This window comes from Lolium rigidum, unplaced genomic scaffold (genome assembly GCF_022539505.1).
Source record: "Lolium rigidum isolate FL_2022 unplaced genomic scaffold, APGP_CSIRO_Lrig_0.1 contig_57701_1, whole genome shotgun sequence".
NCBI classification, from domain to species: Eukaryota; Viridiplantae; Streptophyta; class Magnoliopsida; order Poales; family Poaceae; genus Lolium; species Lolium rigidum.
The window spans coordinates 31,971-39,472 of NW_025901021.1; the positions used below are offsets into that span (position 1 = coordinate 31,971).

The 7,502-nt window shown below is 40.2% G+C and overlaps 1 long non-coding RNA gene across 4 annotated transcripts; it reads left to right on the top strand.

Moving 5' to 3' along the window:
- Positions 1-641: 641 nt before the first annotated feature.
- LOC124681857 lies at positions 642-6,908 on the top strand. 4 transcript variants are annotated; one of them, XR_006996065.1, is made up of 7 exons: positions 642-1,164; positions 1,495-1,985; positions 2,166-2,229; positions 2,331-2,568; positions 3,550-3,911; positions 4,420-4,608; positions 5,821-6,906. It is a non-coding gene; the product is annotated as an uncharacterized LOC124681857 (long non-coding RNA). The 4 variants fall into 4 exon arrangements; XR_006996063.1 differs by having other exon boundaries at positions 3,550-4,608; positions 5,821-6,908; XR_006996066.1 differs by lacking the exon at positions 2,166-2,229 and having other exon boundaries at positions 3,550-4,608; positions 5,821-6,908.
- The last annotated feature ends 594 nt before the right edge of the window (positions 6,909-7,502 follow it).

Genomic DNA, 7,502 nt, shown 5'->3' on the forward strand with positions numbered 1-7,502 from the left:
TTATCTCTCATGTTCTACTACTTAATCTCTCATGCTGTTTCGTATTTTTCTTTAGATCTGCACTGTGCAAACAAGAATCTAGAATATCAAGTCAAGAGATGGTACTCCCTTTGCTATGGATACTGCGCCCAATGGTAAAAGACTTCGGTTGTGCTACTCTGTGTTAATCCTTGGTCGTTGAGGGTGGAAATAACTGAATATGTGTGCATGCAGTTCCACTGATGTTATGAGTCATCCATTTGTCTTGTTTAGCCAGAGCATGATAATGTGATGGTTTTATAGGAGCCAATGGACCTAAAACTTTCCTCTATTTGAGGAGAGATTTTTTTTGACAAGGTAGCAAACCACAGCTTTATCGAGTCACTGGTTTCCGGAAATTAATAACACACATCTTTTTTGTCAAAATTTTGAATTTTCTTTGGGGTTAATGATAGGGTGACACGTATGTGTTTAGATGGTTTGATTCCCACAATATTGTTTTGTGTGCACTTTAGATGCTCTCTAGGATTTTTAGGGAGGCTGGAAAACACATGTGCCGTTCCTTTACGTTTTCTTCCACGCGTGGCTGTATCATTTGTTTGGATGGTTAAAGTGTTCCCTGCCTATGCCGCTTAAGGCTGCATCGACTTCCGAGCTGATAAGCCAATATGCCCCCCACCTCTCCATCTCTTCTCTCATCTGCTCTATTTTCTTCCGCCGCCGGCGACATCCTTTCCCCACGGCCAGGGATGGTGCCCTGCTCCCCTTACTGGCAACAAGCAGCGCCGCCACACTGTGCCTCCGCCTCCTCTTCTATTTCCCCGCCGCGTTGCTCGGTCGCGCCCCTACTCGCTCACCCGGTAAACCCTAACCTCTCCCCTGCTCCGACGCCGCCTCCTCCTCGACCCCCTAGCTCCTTCTCCACTATATCGACGTCGACAACCACCTCCTGGAACCCGCGCTACCATGTCTTCCCTTCCCATCGCTGGGCGGTTGGTGCTTCATCGTCGAGGCAGCTGGTGCCGATCTGGCCGCCGCACCACCTCGGGAGGAGTTGGGGTGGCGGCGCCGCTGTTGGCGGGAGGCGGCACGGTAGACAGGGAGCGACGAGGAGGTGACGCCCATGTCAACCACAGGCCCGGAGGTCACCAGCAGGCAGCAGCTACGCGTCGCGTCGGTCCACATGTACGTCGCGTGCCTGCTCCTTTCTCTGCCTTTGCACTTGAGCCAATGCAGAACACTAATCCATACAACAGTAATCCTGTTTGTTTACATGTGAATTGTGTTTACTGCTAAATATACTTTGATGTAGTGCTTATCATTCTGCTGTTTCCTGTGCACGCATGGTCATCGATGGTTCAGTAGAGCGTGTTTGTTTACATGTGCATTTCGTTAATTGTCATCGCCCCTAAAATGCTTACCTTATTATTTATCATCCTTCTGGGACATGGATCCAAGAGGAGCCACTCCATCTTTGTGTCTTTGTTAGTGATTTTTCCTCCTTTCTAATTTCAGCTTTGCAAAGTCTTGGAGTGGACTGTTTGATCTGTTCCTTCTATTGGTGCCTGCTTTTTTCTCCACACAGATGCTTTCTGTTGTCCTCTCTACGGCCATGTATTGTCCACGAAAAAACAATCTCCTGATGCATGATCGAAGTTCCCAGGTGCCTGCGAGCACATAAGGGGCTCGCTACGTTGAGTATTAACATATTTCATAATTGTATTTATTTTTCCATCTCTCAGTAGTTCTCTTCATGTCCCAATGCTTTTCTATGAAAATTAGTTTTGTTCTCTTATGGCTGCATGTAAGCAAGCCTGAGTTAAAGATGAGCAAAACCAGCAAACAATTTGGTTCTAATACGATGTTTTCCTAATGAAATGTATTGTAATTCTTTTGTCAGAACTGAACTGTTCTTTCTGACCTCTAGAAAGTGTCAGATCTGACGTATATTTGACTTAGGGCGGCTTGAATTTTTGCGCGGGCAAGGTCTTTCAGTCCTCATAAAGGTTATATTTTCTTCCATTTTCGATTTGGTTCAAGTATTATGTGGTACTGCTCCAAGATCAGTCAGTTCTGATTTGGTATAACCAAATTTCAAGTGTTGATAATTTTATTTCTTGTATAAAAAGAACATGGAATGCACAGTTATTTGACAAGAGTTTTTCTCATGGTTCCTATTTTTACAGCTCCGTATGTGAGTTCTTGCTTAAGAGAGGCTTCATAGCATGTGTTGATAATTTCGATCATTAGGTTGTCTTATCTAAATTACAATCTCTATCCAGTGTTTAATTACTTCCACTGCAATATTGACTAACTGAATGTTCCTCCCGTTTTGGATTCTTTGTCTGCAGTAGTAAAGAAACCCGCAGCTCCTCACCTGGACGGTGCTCCTCGATCCTGCAGATGGTCCATCGCCGCAAGCGATAACCAGCAGTGCTAGCGCCTGCTCCAGATCAGGGAGCATGGCATCACCTGTAAGCCGCCCTGTCACCACCCAAACAACGGTCAGAATGTCAACGCTGCAGTCGCGAGGCGGAGCACTAAGAACTATGGTAGCAGAGGAATCCCATAGTAGGAGCAGCCGAGCAGGTATCTTGGTTCACCCTTTCTCATTGTGTTACATTACGCATGGAATGGTTACAGTACATCGTAACTTTTGTGTTTTTGAGAAGCAGCAGTTCCTTTTTTCCTGTATAGGTTGAAGAAGGAATTGCTTATAAATATGCCACCAGTTCATCCATGTGAACCATTTGTTTGGCTATATGTAATTATGAAAAAAAAATCTATTTGACTGATTTTATTTTGATATATTCTTCCCTTCCTTTTACGGTAACATTAGCTTAAAATAACTTACAAATTCCTTAATTTGTTTAATGGCCACAGATTAGCGTCACTTTTTGTTTCCTTAATTTTGTTTTCATGTGCATACCATAATGCATATTTAACGATAATACACTGTGTTTCAGATAAGGTCCTCCTTTTACAGTAGTTACCACTTCCCTAATGCCTCTATTTTTACAATTATCATGCCAATTTTTTATGTTTTGTTTCCAAAAACGAAAATCCTTTTACTAACTACAGTAATTGAAATTTGGAAGGGTTATAAGTCCATGTAACTTCGGATGTTTTTGTTTTCTTAGTATATGTGTACATGTTGTTAAGCTTCATGCACTAGCACTTGACCCAAAAGTCCGAACTGATGGAAAGAGCTAGGCAATTCACATATACACTTCACAACACCCCCACTCGCGTGTGACGGGAGAAGAGAAAGTCAACACGTGAAAGAAGAAGAGCACACCGAAACAGGGCATCAGCGGTGGCTAAAGAGGGGGCAACAGCAATTTTTAGGCTTAATTGCGAAAACCATGTGAAAGCCAGGATTTGAACTTGAGACCTGGGGCTCTGATACCATGTTAAGCTTCATGCACTAGCACTTGACCCAAAAGTCCGAACTGATGGAAAGAGCTAGGCAATTCACATATACACTTCACAACACATGTAACTTCAGATGTTTTTGTTTTTTTTCCATCTGTTATTTGGTCGCTAAAAAAATTGGGTTTCTGTATGCAGGATGGATTTGGTTCAGGATCATGGTGAGGAGGGGATACATTACCTGGCCAGATTGAACCTCATGCATGATCTCCGGCTGCGACATGACCGTCTTGGCTCTCTCCTGGTTCTTCTACTTCCTCACTCAAAGCTCACGCGTGGTGAATTAGATCATTTTGTACGACAAAAGCACCTAGATGTGGTTAATCAAAATTTATTAGAGTGTGTATTACAAAGTTTCTTCCAAGGTTGCTGGATATGCGCATGGAATTGAGAAAATGGTGTTTTTGAGATCGCCACTGACTCTCCTCTTTTATGAGAGTGTTGATCCGTTTATCTTGCATGATTACATTGAAACGACACACAGAAAATCACCCTTAAAGGTATTGCGATTGTTTAGTTTTTTCATGGGTCTAGGTTCAGTTTAGATCTGGAGTGGGAGTGTTTATATTTAAATATATACATTGATGCCTACTCCTTAGGCAATACATCTGGAAGGTTTAAACAGGAATATTGCAAATAAACTATATTACACAGATAGTTTCAATGAACAATTCTCTAGGTTCAGTGCATAATTTCTTATGGAAATGTTTTTTTTTGTCTCATAGATGACGATGGTGGGACTTGATATATGCACGACATAATAAAATAGGAATCACTGTAGGAAGCACAAATAAAAATAGCTGATCAAATAGGTTGATTTCCAGGATAAGTGCACACATATTACCAAATCTAGATTGAATCAATACACCTGATCAAGTTAAGTGTTCTTCAGCTAGAGAGCAGTAATACTAATTGGTAGATTAGTTGAGAATAATCTCTTTCAACTGTGTTCTCCGTTGTGTGTTTGATCCAGCTTGATGGTTGGTTTCACATATGTACATCTCTTAGGTTTGCAAGCAGCTTAGTATCATGGGAAGTAGTGAATCAGTGATTTGATGGATCATGGGAAGTAGTGAATATGTGATTTGATCGATCGGCAGGTGTTCAAAATTTTGCTACAACATCCAGGGTTAGCAAGAGAAGTGCTTGAGGCAACCTTCTGGCTGTAGCACACAGGACACTATCAATTGCTACAAGGTAACCGAGATCCATTTTGTTCTCGCATTCACATAGATTTGCCTGTCAAATATAAATTATTAATAACATGTAGGATTTAAATCGTGTTACCTTCCAATTTAGTCCTAGAATGTTTGAGTATACAAAGTTAATGGAAGAGCCATTGCAATTTTGGGCTCAGAACATCCACAAGTAACTGTAATACTAGAAGTAACCATGCTATATCCCCGACTTGTGCACTATCCTTCTAAGTTCTAACAACTTGGGGACATTGCTGTTACTATTTTTAGATTTCACACTTAAATTGGCTAATTGAATGATTCCATGCAACTATTTTTCTGAACCATTTCTGTTTGCCACACTGCAGTTCTGATCATTTTTTAAAATTCTTTCACAACATTGCTTTCAGTGAAAAAACAAAGAAAATTCCACCAAATATAGACCCTGCAGAATACTTCCCTTAGGGCATGTACATTACAAAGCGCTTGAGCAGACGCTTAAAAACTAGAAATCCTGATCTGCACTAGCGTCCGGCGCTAAAGACCCCTATTTTGCATGCGTTTCTCAAGCGTCCGGCTCCAATCTTTCCGTCGATGTCAAATTAACGGCCGGGAATATCATGGAAACTGCCAAAACAGCCAGGTTTTCTTTCCTAGCGCCTCTCCCTTAGCGCTCGCGCTGTACCTGCCCTTAGAGGGCCAATTAGTTTCCAATTGTTTTCTTCGTAAAAAAATTCGTTGCCTCTTGTTTTAGGCGTAAATAAACTGGAGTGCATGGACTGGAAAAAGCTCAGTCTCATTAGTGGGACGGAGGAAGGTCGGATTATTGAAATGAGAATCGTCAGTGAGCTTTCTCGAATTATTTTTTGATAGACCAATTCAGATTAGTCCAAAACCTTTTTATTTGTTTGTTTGTTGCCCAGAAAAACCCTTTGGTTTTGGATGCTCATTGCCATTCTAAAATGATTTTGTTTTCTAGAATCGTGATCCCTTCTAAGTGGGTGCATGCCAAAGCAGTACGTTACTCTATGTTAGAACGTGGGTACTGAAATGGTGTATTCAGTGGAAGGGTTAGATGCTTCTACACATGACTCCTGCAAAGAATATGTTTTCAAGAACCTCATCATATGTGTTATCTTGTGATTTATATTAATTGTTTAATGGTAAATAAAATATCGAGAAGCATCCACACATATTTTCTTTTCTATGAGATTTACAAGAGCCATATCTCCAGGGAGCCTTCGAACTGCAGACTTTGTGGTTAGCTTGAAGAGAAAACCGTCCAACCACTTCCTGATATTGATTAATTTGGCGTTCATGTAATTTCTGTGATTATCAGCAATGTAACTTGTGCGCATGTTTTTTTGTGTGTGCGTTGCCAGCATGTACTGCATAACCAAGTAGGGATCATTGATTCGTAGGTGATATTTGTTCCTACTTCCTGGTATAACTGTTATCTTTATTATATATAAGCATCATTGTGCTTACATACTACATCAGTCTTGATAGCTCCACAACTGTTACGTGTTCTCTTTTCTACATACTTTTGTAATTCTGAGATTTTGTGTCAATTTGTAAACTCGACTTGCCGGATTATACGAAGATATCTTTTCATGTAACCAGTAGTATAGCCTCTGTGTGCACCCACCAACTTCCTGACTGAATCTGACAATAGCGTTGCCTTAGTTGTTTCTTTGCATTTGGTAGTTTCAGTCCCTCCCTAATATTGTTCTTCATACGCCAGTGCTTTACCCCTGTTATACTGGCACCACTTATTAGTTTTAAAGCACATTGTGTGAGGGATTCAGAAGCGAAGTCATCATCATCATTTTATCTGCTAATGAATATAACAATGCCAACCACTAACAGTTTGAAGGCATGGGAACACTGAGACCACCCGCCTTAGCATGCTAAATTTTTTTATTCGTGCTAATTAGTTGAAGTATACGGTTCAGGTGGTACTTCTTAGGCAAGTCAATTTTATCAGTTGTGTAATGAGAAAGAATGTATGTATGTTAGTGTCTCTAGCCAATGCTCCCTGCGATGGATCCATCTTACCATGTACTAAACTAGGAGTACATATATTGGTAAAAAGTTCAAGATTAGCGTGTTACAACTTTTTCGTAGGACATGAATTTTCCTCATTCATTCAGTATGTTTGAGATAAGGATATCATATAAATAAGCTTCATGTTCATAATCACCATCGTTGTACCACATCGTAGGCGCGGCGTGCTGCCGCGCCAGTTCATGCTAGTCTCATGTATGCTAGACACGATTTTTACTCTTCATATGTATATAATGATATAGATGATAAATTTCTCTTATTGGTGAGATTTACTAGTGAAATTTTATAGTTAACCTATCTGTATTTAATTTGACTTTATGTACAGGGTATCATTTCCGATGATTCTTGAAACCAGGCAACAAAAATATCATGGAAGTCTAAGGAGACATTATGATTGCAAACTGCGAGCTCATGTACGGTTAACTGTATGGAAACGTTTATAGGTTGATGAATTCAAACTAGTTGGACAAAGTATTGAGGATTCAAGGGATTTTGTCGGGTTGAGGCTGATTTCGTTTTGTAATAAATGTATAGTTCGACTGTATGATACAGTTGCTTTGAAGAAATAAAGATATATTTTTCTAACAGCGAGTTACTTTTATATTGTTTTCTCGATTGTAATACAAAGCGTAAGTAAGTTTTGATTTTATCAGTAATTATCGGCAATACCAAATGGAAGAAAAAATGAAAAAATAAAATGCATTCCAAATATTTAAGACGCAATAAAGCGGCTCAACATGAGTAGAGACGATGAGTATGTGCTCCTACTAAAACGTCTCTACAGGGATAAAGGATGCTTTATAATACGTCTTATATCTTCTAAACACGCTTACATAGCGTTTGTACATA